This window comes from Nerophis ophidion, linkage group LG21 (genome assembly GCF_033978795.1).
Source record: "Nerophis ophidion isolate RoL-2023_Sa linkage group LG21, RoL_Noph_v1.0, whole genome shotgun sequence".
Classification (NCBI taxonomy): domain Eukaryota; kingdom Metazoa; phylum Chordata; class Actinopteri; order Syngnathiformes; family Syngnathidae; genus Nerophis; species Nerophis ophidion.
The window spans coordinates 1,790,581-1,813,248 of record NC_084631.1 but is presented as its reverse complement, the minus strand read 5'-3'; the positions used below and the strand labels follow the sequence as shown (position 1 = coordinate 1,813,248).

General features: G+C 40.5%; 1 long non-coding RNA gene across 1 annotated transcript; it reads right to left on the bottom strand.

Annotated features, from left to right (window-relative positions):
• Positions 1–952: 952 nt before the first annotated feature.
• LOC133539441 (uncharacterized) lies at positions 953–15,410 on the bottom strand. Its single transcript, XR_009803381.1, has 4 exons — positions 15,219–15,410; positions 13,775–13,816; positions 4,033–4,102; positions 953–1,020 (listed from the first exon to the last, which is right to left on the bottom strand). It is a non-coding gene; the product is annotated as an uncharacterized LOC133539441 (long non-coding RNA).
• Between the last annotated feature and the right edge of the window lie 7,258 nt (positions 15,411–22,668).

Sequence of the window (22,668 nt, the reverse complement as noted above, 5' to 3'; positions counted from 1 at the left end):
CTCATTCGCGGAAGAGACGAAATAAATGTCAGCAATCGTCCCACACACGTCAGCAATCGTCACACACACTTCAACCAATAAGAATTTGGCGGGGGAGGGTCGTGGCAGAAGTGCATTGTGGGTAATGGAATGCTAACTGCTATATGCTATAGCTGTAGCTGTAGCTATTAAAATGGATCATTTCATCGTTAGCGGTAACTTATAAAAACTGAGAAGGGCTGAACAAAAATGGCACTGAAAGGGAAATGATGTACTGCAGATTACAGGCTGGATGTAGTGAAATATGCAGCAGAAAACGACAGGAGGAAGCGGCGCATACCTTTGGAGTTGGCAGAGTTGTTTAGAAGAGACATCGAGGAAGAAGATTTCATGGGATTTAGCGATTAGGAGTGACATATTGTTTGGTAAACGTATAGTATGTTCTATATGTTATAGTTATTTGAATGACTCTTACCATAATATGTTACGTTAAAGGCCTACTGAAATGAGATGTTCTTATTTAAACGGGGATAGCAGGTCTGTTCTATGTGTCATACTTCATCATTTTGCGATATTGCCATATTTTGCTGAAAGGATTTAGTAGAGAACATCCACGATAAAGTTCGCAACTTTCGGTGCTAAGAGAAATGCCCTGCCTGTACCGGAAGTAGCAGACGATGACGTCACATGTTGACGGCTCCTCACATCCTCACTGTTCTTAATGGGAGCCTCCAACAAAAAGAGCTATTCGGACCGAGAAAACGACAATTTCCCCATTAATTTGAGCGAGGATGAAAGATTTGTGTTTGAGTATATTAATAGTGACGGACTAAAAAAAAAAAAACAATGAATAAAAAAAACGCGATTACATTGGGATGGATTCCAGACTTTTTTTAGACACATTTACTAGGATAATTCTGGGAAATCCCTTATCTTTCTATTGTGTTGCTAGTGTTTTAGTGAGTTAAATAGTACCTGATAGTCGGAGGTGTACGTCCACAGGTGTCTTGACGCGCAGTGTCTCAGGGGAGTCGACTGCAGCTGTACGGAAGGCACAAGCTCAGCTGATATCTGGTAAGTGGCGACTTTTTAACCACAATTTTCTCACCGAAACCTGCTGGTTGACATTCGGTAGGGATCCATGTCCGCTTGACTGCGCTCTGTTCCATAGTAAATTTTCACCTCCAGGAATTTTAAACAAGGAGTCACCGTGTGTTTGTGTGGCTAAAGGCTAAAGCTTACCAACTCCATCTTTCTACTGTGACTTCTCCAATATTAATTGAAGAAATTGCAAAACATTCAGCAACACAGATGTCCAAAATACTGTGTAATTATGCGGTTAAAGCAGACGACTTTTAGCTGTGTGTGTGCAGCGCTCATACTTCCTAAAAACTTGTGACGTCTTGCGTACACGTCATCATTACACGACGTTTCCAAGACGAAACTCGCGGGAAATTAAAAATTGTAATTTAGTAAACTAAAAAGACTGTATTGGCATGTGTTGCAATGTTATTATTTTATCATTGATATATAAACTATCAGACTGCGTGGTGGCTAGTAGTGGCTTTCAGTAGGACTTTAACATACCTGGCACCTTCTCAGTTTGTTATTTATGCCTCATATAATGTACACTTATTCAGCCTGTTCACAATTCTTGATTTATTTTAAATTGCCTTTCAAATGTCTATTCTTGGTGTTGGATTTTATTAAATAAATTTCCGCAGAAAATGCGACTTATACTCCAGTGCGACGTATATATGTTTTTTTCCTTCTTTATTATGCATTTTTGGCCGGTGCGACGTATACTCCGGAGCGATTTATAATCCGAAAAATACGGTACTCAAATGTAGGGGTATGTTCTTCAGCAAATGTTGTTTTAATCATTATTAACAGGTTTAGAGTGAGATTAATCTGATTAAAAAAATAACTTGACAGCAATAATAAAAAGAAAACACTAAAAAGTATTTTAAGTCCCAGCATTTTTTTTGACAGTGTACACAAGGTCATGTCTAGTAAACATATGAACTTAGGGATGGACTCTGTAATTTCTGTGTCTGCCGAACTACTTCTCATAAATGGTGCCTTTACACAACAAATGTGTGAGGCTTGTTCAGTGTTTTCTCCTCATCACACCGTGCTTTTGAAGTACCATTAGTATTTTGTCTCCTTTTAACAGTTTCTGTACTGTTCAAGTCCTGTCTTCAAGTGATAGAAAATAGACGTTTTCAAGTCGCTACCAACGACTTATGGCGGCGTGTTTTGCAGCTAAGCCTCCTCTCGTTTGGTCAGTGTCTGACTCTTTTAAATCTAAACAGAAGAGTTCCTCTTTACGGCACAATTTTGTCTTCGGGTTTCGTTGGTTTATCTTCCATCGTGGAGTCTGTCTCTGCAATATTGTTGACATCCACGGTCCCGTCGGCTCTTCTAACGTTCTTTCAAGGGACATAGAAATGTTCTGCAAATAGTTGCAACCCAGATGTTTAATTACGATGTAAACAATAGAAATGCATATTGTACTAGGTGTGCTAAAAAATACATCGGTTAAAAAAAAAAAACGTGACCTTTACTTATTACAATTCTAAATTGAGTAACAATTTAAGAATTTATTGAGTGTAAGCTTTTAATTTATTATATATATTATAATAAAATTATTTTTTATACATGTCTTTGTTAACACATTCTTCGAAAATATGTTTTTAAGGCCATTTCCGTGTTTACTCGCATGTACAGTCGTGGTATAAAGTTTGCATCCACTTGTAAAGAACAAAATGTCATGGCTGTCTTGAGTTTCCAATAATTTCTACAACTCTTATTTATTTGTGATAGAGTAAATGGAGCACATGTTGGTCTCAAAAATCATTCATGAAGTTTGGTTCTTTTATGAATTTATTATGGGTCTACTGAAAATGTGAGAGTCAAAAGTATACATACAGCAATGTTCATATTTGCTTACATGTCCCTTGGCAAGTTTCACTGCAATAAGGCACTTTTGGTAGCCATCCACAAGATTCTGCTTGAATTTTTGACCACTCCTCTCGACAAAATTGGTGCAGTTCAGCTGAATGTGTTGGTTTTCTGACATGAACTTGTTTCTTTAGCATTGTGCACACGTTTAAGTCAGGACTTTGGAAAGGCCATTCTAAAAAGTGAACTCTAGCCTCATTTAACAATTCCTTTACCACTTGACGTGTGTTTGGGGTCATTGTCCTGTTGGAACACCCAACTGCGCCCAAGATCCAAACTCTGGGCTGATGATTTTAGGATGTATTCCTCCTTTTGTATTGTCCCATTTACTCTGTAAAGCACTAGTTCCATTGGCAGCAAAACAGGCCCAGAGCATAATGCTACCACCACCATGCTTGACGGTGGACATGGTACTCCTGGGATTAAAGGCCTCACCTTTTCTCCTCCAAACACATTGCTGGGGGTTGAGGCCAAACAGCTCAATATTTGATCGCAACTCTATGACATTGAAGAGCTTTTGTAACCTGTTTTGAAAAGTTTTTTCTAAAATAATTTTTATACCAAATAAATTGTGATAATCAGTTTGAATCACACCAAGAATCTGGATCGAAACGTGAGCTGGTGATATTCAGATTGCAACATCAAAACTGCCCCGTTTTGCAAAACAAACGTCCACAATGGTTCTCAGGAGGATGAGAAAACAATGATTTGTTATGTGTACTAATCTGAATAAAATTAAAATCCACAAATTGAGGAAAAAATCTTTCATTTTTGAAACATTTAAGAAAAGGTATCAATACTGTCCTATAGTCACTTGATTTGATATCGATACAAAAATTTGGAGAATCCCCAAAGTCTAAAATTGAGCTCTTATGAAAAGACAAGGTAATTTTACAAAAACAAAGGGTATTTTGTCTGCAATTTTACTTCTTTTTTTTTAACTTTTCAACATTCTCTCTGCTTACATCCCTCTTTTCCTCCATCTTAGTTACACCCCACGCCCTTTGGTGTAAAGCCTATAAATCATATGGTGATAGATTAGCCCCGCTGGGGATGTCCCAACCCGAGGCTTGTGCAGGGCGTGCTCACCTGATACACTTCTTCTTTGTTCTGAGCCCACGTCACCGGGGGATATTTACATGAAGGCCACTGATACCAGCTTGGAAAAAGAGAAAAGAATAGGTTATATTCACAGGAGCACTCCAAGGACAATAAAAAAAAAAAAGACGACGATAACAGGTATTTCCAAGGGACGAAATTCCAGGTTATATTCAGACTCTGTACTCTGGTGGGACAAAAAGATATGGTTGTCTCTATTTATATTACAGCTTTGCAACAAAGGATGGGTCATCAAATTAAAGACGGTATAACAGTGAAAGCGAAGCAGGTTGCAATGTGAATGTGACCTCAATCTGTATTTTTTGTTGAGTTCCTTTACTACGGACGGACATGACCTTCATCCTGACATACGGTCTGTCGCCAGGGTGTGTGAGGGGCCTCGCACCAGCCATCACACAACTCTACCTGAACAGTGGCCATGGTTTGTTTGATTTCAACATTCCTTATGAGATACATGAAAGTGTACCTATCCCGCTCATTTCAGGGTTTTAGAAATTTACTGTATCCCAGTTGGGCACATCCATCCATTTTCTTCCACATATGTAAAGTCAGGTCGCGGGGGCAGCAGCGGAAGCACAGAAGCCCAGACTTCCCTCTCCCCAGCCCAGTGAAGGTACCAAACCCCACCAGTTTCATATGTGCATTCGCCGAAACCTTCTTTAGTCAAAAATAAAATGTTTTTTTTCTCAAATTCTAGACAAAGTTATATGTTTGTTTTACTGTTGCACAAAATGAACCGTGCATGAACATCATCTTGTTCAAAGAACAAAACCAACAGTGCATGAACGCACAACAAATTTTACAACTGTAAATCCGATGGAAAATTAGAGGGAATATTGTTTGGGGGTGTCCATAATACGGCAATAGGGAGAAGTTTTTATTTACACGATGAGTCGGGTGTGTCTTGACCTCTGGAACTGAAGCTACGCTGAACCCCTGAGGCCGACTCACCGAACCCCTAGGGTTCGATCGAACCCAGGTTAAGAACCACTGCCCCAGTCAATTCGTCCAGCTCCTCCCGAGGGATTCCGAGGCCTTCCCAGGCCAGCCGGGAGACATTGTTTTCCCAACGTGTCCTGAGTCTTACCTGTGCTTTAAACACCTCCCTAGGAAGGTGTTCGGGTGACATCCTGACCAGATGCCCGAACCACCACATTTGGCTCCTCTCGATGTGGAGGAGGAGCGGCTTTACTTTAAGCTCACCCCGAATGACAGAACTTCTCACCCTATCTCTAAGAGAGAGTCCCGCCACCCGTCAGAGGAAACTCATTTCTGCCGCTTGTACCGGTGATCTTGTTCTTTCGGTCACAACCCAAAGCTCATCACCATAGGTGAGGATGGGAACGTAGATTAACCGGAAAATTGAGAGCTTTGTCTTTTAGCTCAGCTCCTTCTTCACCACAACAGATTGACACAGCGTCCGCGTTATTTAAGATGCCACACCGATCTCGATCTCATGATCCACTCTTCCCTCACTCATTAACAAGACTTCGACGTACTTGAACTCCTCCACTCGGGGCAAGATCTCCTCCCCAACTCAGAGATGGCACTCCACCCTTTCCCAGGCGAGAACCACGGACTCGGAGGTGCTGATTCTCATCCCAGTCGCTTCACACTCGGCTGCGAACCGATCCAGTGAGAGGTAAAGATCCTGGCTAGATGAAGCCATCAGGACCACATCATCTGCAAAAAGCAGAGACCTAATCCTGCAGCCACCTAACCAGATCCCCTCAACGCTCCGACTGCGCCTAGAAATGCTGTCCATAAAAGTTATGAACAGAATCTGTGACAAAGGACAACCTTGGCGGAGTCCAACCCTCACTGGAAACTGGTCCGACTTACTGCCGGCAATGCGGACCAAGCAGGGGGGCACAATGGTATGTTTATTTTAATAATATATACGCCATAAATCTGTACAGAATAACCCTGTATTCTTCCCCTCTTGGTCATTTTTCCCCCCCTTCCCATTTCCAGCCTCCTCTTTTGCGATTGGTCAGAGAAGAACGAAAGAGATCAGTCTTTCGCTCCCCAGTAAACAAACATTTCCATTGCTACCATACCTTTGTTTAGATTCTATGGATATTCGGACCCGGGTATTATGCTGCCAATTCTAATACTGAGCAATCATGAGTGTGATTAGCCGATCCCAATATCAATACGGTGAATTTACATATGGTGATTGCTACTGACAGTTTAATAATATCAACAAAATAAAATAATTCCTTGTTGTCTTATATTACAAACAATTGTTTTAACAAAAAGTCAACAGTACACAATACCTGAACAAAGACTACAGTTTACTTTTTAAATCCTTTGGCGTTTCCCCTGAAAGTTCTCTAAATCCAGAGCAGGTAAGGTGGTTCCATCTACACTTTAACTTTACTAAGCACTCATTTCTTGCTTTTTAAAACTAGTTTAGCAGTTAGCTTAGCTATTAGCATGCCTGGTCCTGGCTTGCTCTCGGTTTGTATCATGTTCAGCCTCGTTTTCCAGCGATAATTATACGTGATGATACTTAAAATACTAAGAAATGCAGTTTATTTGCTGTAATGGAGATGATTACTAACAACTTAGGGGAGCGTCTCCACATTATGTGGAGACACATAATTAGCTGATAGCCGCCTGTCATCTGAGTGACTCAAAAAATAAATACCCTGTCAGCCAGAAGGGGTCAGCATTTGTGATTGGCATCAAAAGGCATTAATCTGGAATGGCAATCACATACTTTTTGCCTAAAATTGGCTGATACTGATCGATAAGCACATCTTTATTAAAACACACAATTTAAAAATAAACACTTTCTGGCTGCAATTTTCAAGAAAAATGACCAACAGTCATGGTGCTGCTCGACACCTAGCAAGCTGCCATTTTTGGACTTCTCAAAGTTGGGATAAGTCGAAAGATCTTTTTGAAATGTCGTGAAGTACACAAGCATTGAAAGTGGCATGACAATTAAATCATGCATAACTTAAAAAAAAACACACCGCGCTTAAATTGTTGAGTGCGGATTCCTAACAGGCCTTGAGGCACCGTAAGTACATAGTTGCTAAAAACTGTATACCGTGGAACGCCCATTTATGAACCTCTCATTGTACAAACATTTTGATTTCCGAACCACAGGCCGAATAAAAACATGTTATGGATTACGATCCTTGTCTCAGTGTCCGAACAAAATGTTGTGCTTGACGTCACAGGCATTGCGGGCGGGTTTATCGATCTCCGGGGCTCATTGTTTGTCCCCCGAGCAGCGTTGCTGTAAGCTACTGTGCTAATTGTTACTATGTGTCTTTTTTTACATGTTCTTTCGACATGTTTTGCCAGACATCACAGCCATTGCGGGCGGGTTTATCGATTTCCGATGCTCATTGTTTGTCTCTTGAGCAGCGCTGCTGTTAGCTACTGCGCTAATTTTTACTTTCTTTTTTTTATGTGTTCTTCTTTCAACATGTTTTGCCAGCTCATGAGTCCAAAGAAAGAAATGGACAAGCAATGTGTGGTTTGAAACATGCAGAAAGCATCCACAGCATTGTACAACAGTGCCTCTTCCCCCTGCACGCAAAGGTAAAGTGTGATTTTATTTTTAATTCTTATTCATTGTAGTAACCTGGCTGTTAAAGTTAAGGAGTTATTTTTATTTTAATATAACGATTGTAGCTGATATAGGCACCAGCGCCCCCCGCGACCCCAAAGGGAATAAGCGGCAGAAAATAGATGGATGGATAATTAGGACAGATCGGACAGTTATTGGGTTGTCATAAAATAGAAAGTTGATCAATCAAGCCCTTGTTATGTTTGTTTGATATGTAGTCCTGTATAGTGCTTGTATTGTACAAATTGTACAAATATTTACTCAAATATAGAGACTTTTGTAATGGTAAGAACCAACAATTAATATTTACTTTGTTTCTTATGGAGAAATTTGCTTCACTGTACGATTTTCTTCTATTTAAGATCAGTGTTCAAGAACCACTTGACATTCGTAAAGCGAGGTTCTACTATAGTCGATTCCCATGTGCTTAACTCGCCTGTTCCGTGTTGTCATTTTTGATCGCACCGCAAGTCGGTGTTTGCTGTTGATTTAATGGTGTGTCTCGCAGCTTGTCAAAGTTTTCCAGGTCCTGATTGGTTATTGCTTGGTCAAATACAATATCATCTTACACAAGAAAAGCTGAAATCCCATTGACCGTCTCTTGTTGGCAGGATGACACTTCCACATCATGTAAGACATACAGTACAGGGCAAAAGTTTGGACACCTTTTCATTCAACGCATTTTCTTTATTTTCCTGACTATTTACATTGTAGATTGTCACTGAAGGAATCAAAACAATGAATGAACACATGTGGAGCTATGTACTTAAAAAAAAGGTGAAATAAATGAAAACATGTTTTATATTCTAGTTTCTTCAAAATAGCCACCCTTTTGCTCTGATTACTGCTTTGCACACTCTTGGCATTCTCTGGAGGAGCTATCATGAATTGATTAACGTGGACCCCGACTTAAACAAGTTAAATAACGTATTCGGGTGTTACCATTTCGTGGTCAATTGTATGAAATGTGTACTGTACTGTGCAATCTACTAATAAAAGTTTTAATCAATCAATCAATTAAAAAAGCTTCAAGCACACCTGTGAAGTAATAAACATTTCAGGTGACTACCTCTTGAAGCTCATGGAGAGAATGCCAAGAGTGTGCAAAGCAGAAGTCCGAGTTCAGGAACTAGAACATGTTTTCAGTCATTTCCCTTTTTTTTGTTAAGTACATAACTCCACGTGTGTTCATTCGTAGTTTGGATGCCTTCAGTGACAATCTACAATGTAAATAGTCATGGAAATAAAGACAACGCATTGAATGAGAAGGTGTGTCCTATATTTTGGCCTGTACTGTATACAACATTTCAAACACGTAGTATAAATGGTTCAGATGTTCAACACAATATCCAACATCTATTACGGTCAATTCCTTCACAACATATGTTCAACATGTTGACACATACAATAATTTATGTGTTTATATCTTTTCAGTGCACTTATACGCGATCCCCTAATACACCGATGATAAAGCGTCAAGGTCGCTGGCTGACATCATAATTTGAGATGCTTGTCATAAGTCACTCACCATCAATTTTACCCTTAGACGGCTCTCACAATAAGATTAAATATTTATACCACACAGCGAACGTTTCACTGTTTCAACAGCACAAGTAGCAGCGTTTAACACAATGTCAGGTAGTTGTAACCTTTTCGTTAACGACTAATGACAGCCATTACAAGGACACTTGGCAGGTTGTTAAGGCTTGCTAGTACCTCTACACTCAATTATAACTTAACAATTACCAGGGTGCTCATCCAAATTCTAATGATAGGATTTATTGCTTGGCTCAGTCAAATAAGTAACCCCATGTTATAAAAAGTATATAAATGTTATTCAATATATTTGGGTTTTTATAGTAGTATTTTGGAACAGATTTAAATACATCTTATATGAAAAAAAAACTGGCCCTAATGCAACAATTTAGAAAAGTTCTACTACAACTACTTTATACATAAACACTTAAGATCTACAGTACAGGCCAAATGTTTGGACACACATTCTCATTTCAATCAGTTTTCTTTATTTTCATGACTATTTACATTGTTGATTGTATCTGAAGGCATCAAAACTATGACACCTGTGAAGTGAAAACCCTCTAGAAGCTCATCGAGAGAAAGCCAAGAGTTTGCAAAACAGTAAACAGAGCTAAGAATGACTATTTTGAAGAAACTAGAATACAAAACATGTTTTCCTTTCGACATATTGTACCATATGTCCCGGCAAGAAATCTGCGTTCAAAGGACTCCGGCTTATTAGTGATTCCCAGAGCCCAAAAAAGTCTGCGGGCTATGGAGCGTTTTCTCCTCGGGCTCCAGTACTCTGGAATGCCCTCCCGGTAACAGGTAGAGATGCTACCTCAGTAGAAGCATTTAAGTCTCACCTTAAAACTCATTTGTATACTCTAGCCTTTAAATAGACCGTCTTCTTAGACCAGTCTCTTTTAGACCTTATGGAGGGAGGGCAGGGGGGACAAGTCTGGTGGCCATGGATGAAGTACTGCCTGTCCAGAGTCGGGACCCAGGACGGACGGCTCTGTCACTGATGTCCCACTGGGGTGAGTTTTTCTTTGCCTTATGTGGGCTCTGTACCGAGGATGTCGTTGTGGTTTGTGCAGCCCTTTAAGACACTTGTGATTTAGGGCTATATAAATAAACATTGAGTGTGAATGTTGTCTGTCTATCTGTGTTGGCCCTGCGATGAGGCGGCGACTTGTCCAGGGTGTACCCTGCCTTCCGCCCGATTGTAGCTGAGATAGGCGCCAGCGCCCCCCGCGACCCCGAAAGGGAATAAGCGGTAGAAAATGGATGGATGGATGTTTTCAGTTATTTCCCCTTTTTTTCGTTAAGTTCATAACTCCACATGTGTTCATTCAGAGTTTTGATGCCTTCAATGACAAGCTATGATGTAATAGCCATGAAAATAAAGAAAACACATTGAATGAGAAGGTGTGTCCAAACTTTTGACCTGTACTGTATATCCCCACAAATTATTAGACGAACAATATTGCCAACATTTTGATTACTTTAGCACTATTAATCATAATGTATAATAAATCATGCAAGTAACCCTTTAAAACACAAGCTTATTTCTCATCAGTATTTAGAGACAAAGATTGTGGATGACTGACAAGAGGGTTTACTCTGTTGATTTAATTCTATTAAATAACGTGCTCAGGTGCTGAGAGTGATGCACAGACTGACCCTTTGCATCCTGTTTGAAAGCGAGAGAAAAACAGCAGTTTATCGACGCATAGAAAGTTAGAGATCATTTTCATTTATCATTCGGTTAATTTGTTTGTTTTTGGGTTTTTTTTAATCATATTGTCCCAAGCCTACATGTATTCCGTATTTTTTACAACTTTTTCCACCAATGGCCAAAAACAGAAAAAAAAATCTCAAACAAAATTTTGTATTAAAAAAAAAATATTACTTTTTGAATGAATAATAATTTTAGTTATTTCATGTAGTCTTTTGGAATTAATTTATAAAAGATATTTAACATCACTCTAACACAGGTGTGTGGAACACAGTTACACATCGCCACATCACAGTTACGGCTACTCACAGAAGGCCGCTTGTAACAATATATAATTTATGAATATAAATGTAGAAGAATTCACTTCATGAAATATAATTAATTGCTGTGCATTTGATTATTATATTTATATTTCATACACTGTAGCAAAAAAATCGATTTTGCAGTTAAGAAAAAACTGGCAGATGTCGTCACAACTTCACTGTAAAATGTACGATGTTTTACAGCGTATTACTGTAAATGGAAAAACGGTATCAGTTTATTATTTTACTGTAAAATCCTAGCAAATGAGCTGTCAGTTTTTTACTGTAAAATCTATTGTCATTTCTACAGTGTACAATTTGATGAATAATATATGAATAATAATATCAAGTGTATATTGTGGAGAGGCGGAGCCGGCGAACGAGCAGCGGGGCAGGGCACGTCTGAGCCCGGCACAAGATGGCGGCGGGGAAGCGGGGACGGCTCTTCAGTCGGCCGCGTCTCCGTCTCTCGTGTCTTGCTCTCTGTTGCTTCCGCTCTTCAGGCACTGCTGCGGCCTCTCCAACTCCTCCTCCCCTTTTATACATTGAGAAGAGATTCACCGACTGTGTACAGGTGCGCGACCCATGCACCTGAACTCGATCGTGTCGTCGCTCCCGGCACGCCCCGCCTCTCCACTCGGTCGCCGTCCCTGCCGCCATCTTGGGCTCCGACGTGCCCTGCCCTGCTGCTCGTTCTCCAGCTCCGCCTCTCCACATATATATTTGCACATATGTTATATTGCTATATTTAGTCCATTTATACCTGCATTGTCCTTTTCATCATTGTAACTGAGCTACTGTGTTGAACAATTTCCCTTGTGGATCATTATATTTTGTCTAAGTCTATAACTTGCTTTAATATAACTCAAGCAGATATTTTTTTTTTGATAGAATTTTGAAATTAATGATAGTATTATATTTGTTGCATCATTAGATGATACTGTTTAAATATACTAAATAGCATGCAGTACTTGCATTTCTGTCCGTCACAATGAAAATATTACATTTAATAAATGACTAAATGCATTATTGACTCATATTTCGCGGGCCGCATTTAATGTGGCGGGCTTAATCTGGCCCCCGGGCCTAGAGTTTGACACTTGTGTTCTAACATGATGAAACCCATTTATTCTGTCTCCTTGTTTGGCAAACTTTCCAATAATACTAACCTTTTTAAAGTCGGTAAAGAGAGTTGATATTTTGAATGTCGGATTTAACAACACAGGTGACACTTAAAATCTTACGCTTTGACTTAAAAGGAAGTTGACCATGAATTTAGCTTAAAAATGCATAACTTTCTTTATAATTATCACAGGAATGATCTTAATAAAACCAGTTCCATATAAATCAGGGGCCGGCAACCCAAAATGTTGAAAGAGCCATATTGGACCAACAATGCAAAAACAAATCTGTCTGGAGCCGCAAAAAATTAAAAGCCATATTACATACAGATAGTTTGTCATGAGATATAAATTGAATTAAGAGGACGTAAAGCATGGGTGTCAAACTCTGGCCCGCCGTGTAATTTAATTTGGCCCTTGAGGCAATATCAATTCAGCATTAGAGCTGGCCCGCCGGTGTTCTACAGCGTCGGTGCCGCTGTAACACCGCATTCACCGCTAATACTCATACTTGCCAACCCTCCTAATTTTCCCGGTAGACTCCCGAAGTTCAGTGCCCCTCCCGAAAATCTCCCGGGGCAACCATTCCCCCGAAGTTCTACCGATTTCCACCTGAACAACAATATTGGGGGCGTGCATTTAAGGCACTGCCTTTAGCGTTTTCTACAACCTGTCGTCACGTCCGCTTTTCCTCCATACTAACAGCGTGTCACATAATATTTGTGGCTTTTACACACACACACACACACACACACACAAGTGAATGCAATGCATACTTGGTCTACAGCCATACAGGTCACACTGAGGGTGGCCGTATAAACAACTTTAGCACTGTTACAAATATGCGCCACACTGTGAACCCACACCAAACAAGAATTACAAACATATTTCGGGTGAAAATCCGCACCGCAACACAACAGAACAAATACCCAGAAACCCTTGCAGCACTAACTCTTCCGGGAAACTTCCAGCAAACTGACCAATAATTAACTTTTTATTCATGCATTTTCTCTTGCTACTTCAAGGCTTGAATGTTTGGTTCATTCTTTGTTATTTTTTTTTCAAATGTTTCTATTAGCCTGTGGAAAAAAATTGATATTTACCTCAGAAGATTGCAAATAGAAAAAAGGGCATTAAATTTAAATTTTATTTGATATGCCATTGATATTTTTGTAATTATTATTATCATTATTTGAAACTGGATTTTGCATGTCACTAAAGTTATATAAGCCTTGATTGTTCAATATCCAATGCAAAACTTGTTTGGGTCCCTAGTAAAAGGTTAATTTGTTCGACCTTGGCCCGCGACTTTGTTCCGTTTCAAATTTTGGCCCACTCTGTATTTGAGTTTGACACCCCTGACTTAAAGGAAACTAAATGAGCCGCGGGTTGCGGACCCCTGATATAAATCGTCAATTTTTTAAAAAAATTACACAAATACCTAGTTATGGACTTTGCAGCTCATTTGCCCATGTCAGCCACCCTAGGAAACAGACAAAAATACAATCAAAACATTACAACAAGCAAAATAAAAACAGAGGTAAAAATAGTTATACATCCATCCATTTTGTACCACTTGTCCAGTTCATTTATTAGTAAATCACAGAGCAGTGTAAAATACGTATTATAATATAGAATATAAGAGAGTGGTGAGGACGGCGGGAAAGATGATCAGGACTCCTCTTCCTATATCCAGGAGATCGCAAAAAGCTGCTGCCTGACCAGGGCTCAGAAAATCTGCAAAGACTCCTCCCACACCCACCAAGAACTGTTTTCACTGCTGGACTCTAGGAAGAGGTTTCACAGCCTCAGAAGCAGAACCTCTAGGTCAGGGGTCGGGAACCTTTTTGGCTGAGAGAGCCATGGAAGCCAAATATTTTAAAATGTATTTCCGTGAGAGCCATATAATAATTTTTTAACACTGAACACAACTAAATGTGTGCATTTTTATGTAAAACCAAGATTAGGGTACAACACGTCTGTTATTCTTTTCAATAACATTTTTATTCTGAAGCTAACTAATAATGAATAAAATACTTCTTACCATACTTGACTTCTTGAACAGGTGAGGTAGAAAATGGATGGATGCATAAAAATGCATGAGAATTTTTTATATTTTGAATGTTATTTTTAACACTGGTTACCAGTGGAATTATTCATTACTTATTGTGTTAATCAATGTTAGCTAAAATTAATCTGAGAGCCAGATGCAGTCATCAAAAGAGCCACAGGTTCCCTACCCCTGCTCTAGGTTCTGTAACAGCTTTTTCCCTCAGGCCAAAAGACTCTTGAACGCATCATAATTAAAATATCTCCTCAATTACCCCCCAAAATGGATTAATTGGCTGGAATAAAAAGACAATATAACATACATCCATAAACCTGGATGCATATGCGAAAAGTGCAATATATTTATCTGTACAGTAATCTATTTATTTAGATCTGCACCTTATAGCTTTTTTTATCCTGCACTACCAAGATCTAATGCAACGAAATTTCGTTCTTATTTGTACTGTAAAGTTCAAATTTGAATGACAATAAAAAGGAAGTCTAACTCTAATAATGACAACCAAAAAGCACAGTCCTTTTTTTTTTCTTTTTAAGGGGGGAAAAAAATCATTTTCTCAGCACCTGTACTATGATTTCCCTATCAATTTAATAAATGAATATTTAAAAAATATTAGCAGAGTTAAATGAGCTAGCATTACTTCCACTGCTAAATTAGCATGTACCTTGTGGAAGGGATACTATATCCGCGTGTAGATTATCCCTCAAAAACGTACACCGAACTCATCCCATTTCTTATTTTTTTTATGTTTTAAAGACAACATTTGACAAGTAAAAAGACGTTTTTGACCACAAGTTAGGTGAGTAACTCTACTTACCTTGCTAGCTAGCTAGCTAGCTGCTGTTAAACTGCTGTAAATGGAATCTTCTGACATTTTACAGACTATTTATGATTCTTAATCCGGTAAAATTAATAAAGGATGATTACATTTTTTCAAGGTATGTCTAGCAACTTTACTAAAACGAGTGACGATGTATAAAACTTCAAAAGATGCAAACTTACAGCTCCAGTGCTTAACTGGCTTCAGGTGGCCAAATAACAACAGCTTGAATGTGATTGGCTGCTGCCTTGCAGGTGGGCGTGGCGAACTTGAAAAAAGCCAAATGATTGACAGGCGCTTCACATGAAATAAAGTATAAAACTCCCCTTAACAGCATGCATTAAGGATTTTATTGTTCTTTAAAGGGCAATAAAAAGAAACAAGGCATGTAATTGCATGCATAGTTAAAGGCCTACTGAAATGAGATGTTCTTATTTAAACGGGGATAGCAGGTCCATTCTATGTGTCATACTTCATCATTTTGCCATATTGCCATATTTTTGCTGAAAGGATTTAGTAGAGAACATCGATGATAAAGTTCGCAACTTTTGGTCGCTAATAAAAAAGCCTTGCCTGTACCGGAAGTAGCAGACGATGTGCGCGTGACGTCACGGGTTGTGGAGCTCCTCACATCTGAACATTGTTTACAATCATGGCCACCAGCAGCGAGAGTGATTCGAACCGAAAAAGCGACAATTTGCCCAGTGGGAGAGTGGCCGTGCGCAACCCGAGGGTCCCTGGTTCAATTCCCACCTAGTACCAACCTCGTCACGTCCGTTGTGTCCTGAGCAAGACACTTCACCCTTACTCCTGATGGGTGCTGGTTAGCGCCTTGCATAGCAGCTCCCTCCATCAGTGTGTGAATGTGTGTGTGAATGGGTAAATGTGGAAGTAGTGTCAAAGCGCTTTGAGTACCTTGAAGGTAGAAAAGCGCTATACAAGTACAACCCATTTATTTATTATTTATTATATTAATTTGTGCGAGGATGAAAGATTCGTGGATGAGGAAAGTGAGAGTGAAGGACTAGAAAAAAAAAAAGACGAGGGCAGTGGGAGCGATTCAGATGTTATTAGACACATTTACTAGGATAACTCTGGAAAATGCTTTTTGTGTTACCAGTATTTTAGTGAGATTATATGGTCGTACCTGAAAGTCGGAGGGGTGTGGCCACGGGTGTGAGACCGCCAGTGTCTTCAATGGAAGCCACGTTTCTCGACGAGGCAAGGCAGCCGGGCTGAGATTTATTTTTTTTCCCCCTCCTCCACGGTGTAAGCGTCCGACGGTCGGGGGCGGCCGTTGGGAGGAGGCAAGAAGAGAGTCCGCAGCTGCAGTAGGCGAGGCACGACGCAAGCTCTCCGCTCATAACTACGGTAAGAGCCGACTTAATACCACCATTTTCTCACCAAAACCTGCCGGTTGACAAGTGGTAGGGAACCATGTTCGCTTGACCGCTCTGTTCCATAGTAAAGCTTCACCATCAGCTTTCGGGAATGGAAACAAGGAAACACCGGCTGTGTTTGTGTGGCTAAAGGGGCGGCATGGCGTAGTGGGTAGAGCGGCCCTGCCAGAAACCTGAGGGTTGCAGGTCCGCTTCCCACCTATTGACATCCAAAATCGCTGCCGTTGTGTCCTTGGGCAGGACACTTCACCCTTGCCCCCGGTGCCGCTCACACTGGTGAATGAATGATGAATGAATGAATGATAGGTGGTGGTCGGAGGGGCCGTAGGCGCAAACTGGTAGCCACGCTTCCTTCAGTCTACCCCAGGGCAGCTGTGGCTACAAATGTAGCTTACCACCACCAGGTGTGAATGAATGATGGGTTCCCACTTCTCTGTGAGCGCTTTGAGTATCTAACAATAGGAAAGCGCGACATAAATCTAATCCATCATATTATTATTATTATAAAGGCGGCCGCTATACACCACTTCCCACCTACATCGTTCTTCTTTGACGTCTCCATTATTAATTGAACAAATTGCAAAAGATTCAGCAACACAGATGTCCAGAATACTGTGTAATTATGCGATTAAAGCAGACTACTTATAGCTGGGATCGGGCTGGAAAAAAATGTCAGCTACAATCCGTGACATCACGCGTGACGTTTTCAACAGGATACGTCGCGCGAAATTTAAAATTGCAATTTGGGACGGCGTGGCGCAGTGGGAGAGTGGCCGTGCGCAACCCGAGGGTCCCTGGTTCAAATCCCACCTAATACCAACCTCGTCACGTCCGTTGTGTCCTGAGCAAGACACTTCACCCTTGCTCCTGATGGGTGCTGGTTGGCGCCTTGCATAGCAGCTCCCTCCATCAGTGTGTGAATGTGTGTGTGAATGGGTAAATGTGGAAGTAGTGTCAAAGCGCTTTGAGTACCTTGAAGGTAGAAAAGCGCTATACAAGTACAACCCATTTATCATTTAATTTAGTAAACTAAAAAGGCCGTATTGGCATGTGTTGCAATGTTAATATTTCATCATTGATATATAAACTATCAGACTGCTTTCAGTAGGCCTTTAATGGCCAAGCACACACCCTTACATTTAATAATCTGGGGTTGCATTCCTCTTTTCCTCTGCAACTTTCCTCCTTCTGCAGCACACGAGGCGGTCGGGGGGGGCGATTTCCTCCAAGAGATCACCTGCAATCATGTACAATTCTCCGTGACAAGCTATAAGGCTTTTAATAAATGAAAATAAGAGGACATTTCTACCTGCAGACAGCAACCCGGAACCTTTTTGCGGGCTGCCTGTTAAAAGTGTCTCGCTCTGTATTATACTGTGGAGTTTTGCAGGGACCGCTCCAGATAAGAGTAAATAAAGTCTTTTATTGCTTTGATTCCTTCAAAGATAGGCCCGGCTGTGTAATATATCCACCTGGATATCAGGGGATTGGTGAAAAATAAGATCGGGAACCAAGGAAAGATGGTTTTTTTCTGCACTGTTGAGCAAAAAAAAAAAGCAATGTAGCACGTTATTTATTACACAAAACCTACAACAAATGGGGTTGTCGAATTAAAAATAAAATCGAGAAATGCATGGAGCTGTGTGGTGAACATGTTTTATCATAACCTGCACACCCCCGATAAAAGGGTCAAACTATTACTGCTCACAAACTGTAGAGTGCAGACGACATGTATTGATCTTGTATTAAAACTGCCAAATCCATACTTTTCCACACCTTTAAAAAATCTCTTTGTGCAGCACAGAGAACTGAAGTGCTTCGATTAATTTCTGACAGCACAGTATTTCGCCCTTTTTAAATGACTTTTTTTTTTTTACATATCCAAAGGGAGGAAAAGTCATTTATTAATCCCATATCAAATATATTGTTGATACTGATACTTTTTTCTTGTAAAGGAGAAAAACGTGTAAAGTTTAGTTTTTATTTGAAGGGACAATGCACAGAGAACTTAAGCTCAAAGACAGATTTGTTTGTGGAAGGGGGCGTGGCCTGCGGGTGAAAGACATATATATATATGCATCCATCCATTTTCTACCTCCTATTCCCTTTTTGGGGTCGTGGGGGGCGCTGGCGCCTATCTCAGCTACAATCGGGTGGAAGGCAGGGTACACCCTGGACAAGTCACCACCTCATCGCAGTATACAGTATACATACAGTGGGGCCAAAAAGTATTTAGTCAGCCAGCGATTGTGCAAGTTCTCCCACTTCAAATGATGACAGAGGTCTGTCATTTTCATCATAGGTACACTTCAACTGGGAGAGACAGAATGTGGAAAAAACACATCCAGGAATTCACATTGTAGGAATTTTGAAGAATTTATTTGTAAATGATGGTGGAAAATAAGTATTTGGTCAAGCATTCAAAGCTCTCACTGATGGAAGGAGGTTTTGGCTCCAAATCTCAGGATACATGGCCCCATTCATTCTTTCCTTAACACGGATCAATCGTCCTGTCCCCTTTGCAGAAAAACAGCCCCAAAGCATGATGTTTCCACCCCCATGCTTCACAGTAGGTATGGTGTTCTTGGGATGCAACTCAGTATTCTTCTTCCTCCAAACACGAGGAGTTGAGTTTATACCAAAATGGATACATGGATGATACAGCAGAGGATTGGGAGAATGTCATGTGGTCAGATGAAACCAAAATAGAACTTTTTGGTATAAACTCAACTCCTCGTGTTTGGAGGAAGAAGAATACTGAGTTGCATCCCAAGAACACCATACCTACTGTGAAGCATGGGGGTGGAAACCTCATGCTTTGGGGCTGTTTTTCTGCTAAGGGGACAGGACGATTGATCCGTGTTAAGGAAAGAATGAATGGGGCCATGTATCCTGAGATTTTCAGCCAAAACCTCCTTCCATCAGTGAGAGCTTTGAATGGTTGACCAAATACTTATTTTCCACCATCATTTACAAATAAATTCTTTGAAATTTCTACAATGTGATTTTTTTTTCTACATTCTGTCTCTCACAGTTGAAGTGTACCTATGATGAAAATGACAGACCTCTGTCATCATTTGAAGTGGGAGAACTTGCACAATCGCTGGCTGACTAAATACTTTTTTGCCCCACTGTATATATACATACATACATACATATATACAGTATACACATATATATATATATATATATATACACACACATATATATATATATATATATATATATATATATATATATACATATAGATATATATATAGATATAGATATATATATAGATATACCGGCCCCTAGACACATTATTTTCTCTAAATTTGGCCCCCCGTGTCAAAATAATTGCCCAGGCCTGCAGTAGAGAAGTTTGAAGTAGTAACACTTTTAACAGTTTCAAGGCCCAAATCCTTGGTTCTGATCAACTTGAGTGGAATTGTTTCATGCAACATTTCGCCAGCCTTGTCCTTGTCAATTAGCCGCGTACATTAAAGGCATCCTCTTGTTGACTCCTGACTCCAATTTGCACATCAGTGGGTTGTGATTTTCAAGCTCTGCAATTTCCTGAAGGCACTTGAGAGGCTAAGAAGGCGGCCATCTTTCAAACTTGTTTCAAGGCGGCCTCAGGCTGAGAGTCACCGCGGTACGACGTGAAGACTGTCAGTCGTGTTTTTATAGCTCTGCTGTGTTCGGGAAGATTTTGTTATCCACGAGGAACGTCTGTCCTTGCCGGAGAAGGGAGGTGTGTCTGTCTAAGACCGGGGTCAGCAACCCGCGGCTCTTTAGTGTTGCCATAGTGGCTCCGTGGACCTTTGTCAAAAATGTATGAAAAAGGAAAAAGATGAGGTAAAAAAGTGTGTTCTTTGTTTCAATATGGTTTCTTTAAGAGGACAAACATGACACATATCTTACTAATTGTTAAAAAGTCCACTTTTTATATTAAAAGGGGAACATTATCAGCAGACCTATGCAAGCGTCAATATATACCTTGATGGTGCAGAAAAAAGACCATCTATTTTTTTAACCGATTTCCGAACTCTAAATGGGTGAATTTTGGCAAATTAAACGCCTTTCTGTTTATCGGTCTTTTAGCGATGACGTCAGAAGGTGACGTCACCGAGGTAACACACCCGCCATTTTCATTTTCACATTACAAACACCGGGTCTCAGCTCTGTTATTTTCCGTTTTTTCCACAATTTTTTGGAACCTTGGAGACATCATGCCTGGTGGGTGTGTTGTCGGAGGGTGTAACAACACTAACAGGGAGGGATTCAAGTTGCACCACTGGCAAGAAATCTGCCGCCAGACCCCCATTGAATGTACCAGAGTGTCTCCACATTTGAGCGGCGATGCTAAGACAGACATGGCACAGAGATGTATGGATAACCTGCAGATGCATTTGCAACCATTAGGTCAACGAAATCACAAAGGTGAGTTTTGTTGATGTTGTTGACTTATGTGCTAATCAGACATATGTGGTCACGGCATGACTGCCAGCTAATCGATGCTAACATGCTACGCTAATCGATGTTAACATGCTATTTATGCTAGCTGTATGTACCTTGTGAAACTAGATACCCACATTTAATGCGAAACAAACACTTACCAATCGACGGATTTAAGTTGCTGTAGTGTCACAAGATGCGAAAGTCCTGATCGTTTGGTCCGCACATTTTACCGGCGATGCTAATAAGGCAGCCATTCTATGGGCCACTTCATTAGGTACACCCTTGCTATTGCCGAATAGCGTCAATAGCTATTCGCTCAATAGCTTGAATTTCTTCTTCAATTTCGTTTTCACTATCTGCCTCCATACTCCGACCATCTGTTTCAATACATGTGTAATCTGTTGAATCGCTTAAGTCGCTGAAATCAGAGTCTGAATCCGAGCTAATGTCGCTATATCTTGCTGTGGTAACCGCCATGTTGTTTGTATTGGCAGCCCTGTATGACGTCACAGGGAAATGGACAGTCGCATCGCAAATAGCGAAAATCAAGTACTTTAAAGCTTTATTTAGGGATATTCCGGGACTGGTAAAATTTTGACAAAAAAATCCAAAAATACAACAAGCCACTGGGAACTGATTTTTATTGTTTTTAACCCTTTTGAAATTGTGATAATGTTCCCCTTTAAACATGCATCACTGATGAGAGTATTTCGCAAGTACCGTTTTGTCCTACTAATTTCACGGTCCTTGAAGTAACCCTTGTTTGTTTACATGTACGACTTTCTCCGATGCTGCCGCAGAATGACGTGTTTTATGCCACTCCTTTATTTTGATAGTAGGCTATTATAGCTAATATAGACACTTACATCATGTGTTGCCTTCATTATAACACTTATATAAAACTTTTAGATAGTAGAAAGAAGGAAGAGGAGAGGATGAGACGACAAGAAGTTTATGTTGAAGAAGAAGTTGAAGATGAAGAAGTTTATATTGAAGAAAAAGAAGAAGAAGTTTAAGTTGAAGAAGAAGAAGAAGAAGTTTATGTTGAAGAAAAAGTGTAAGAAGATTATGATGATGATGATGAAAACGACAAAGAAAAGGGTGAAGAAAAAGGCAAAGAAATGGTTGTGGCTGACTCGCCAACTGAAGAGGACCACACAACGCCAGCAGAGGGCGAGGATGCTACTTCTCCACCAAAGGACAAAGACGAAAGGAAGGAAGAAAATGAAGAGAAGACAGGTGGGAGTCTTCACTTCCCGCCCCTTCAAAAAAGGGAGGGGGGAGTTGGCTTAGCCGGTTGGAGTTCCGGCTAGCGTCTGGCGATGGAGGTTTGTGGGGAGGCGCAGTCGACAGGCTGACGGCGGGGCAGTGCATGCTGCAGCCCTGCCCAAAATGGCGGCAAGGAGGCGGGGAATGCGGCGGAGCCGCGATCTAATTCAGGTGCGTGGCTCACACACTGGAAAACTAATAACCTTTCTCCTGATGCTGCATAAAAGGGGAGAAGGAGGAGAGATCCGGGCGGAAGGTGTTGGAGAGCCTGCAAGAACTGACGGAGAGCGGCAGCAGCGAAAGAGAGAGAGAACAGCGCACGAGAGACGACGACACGG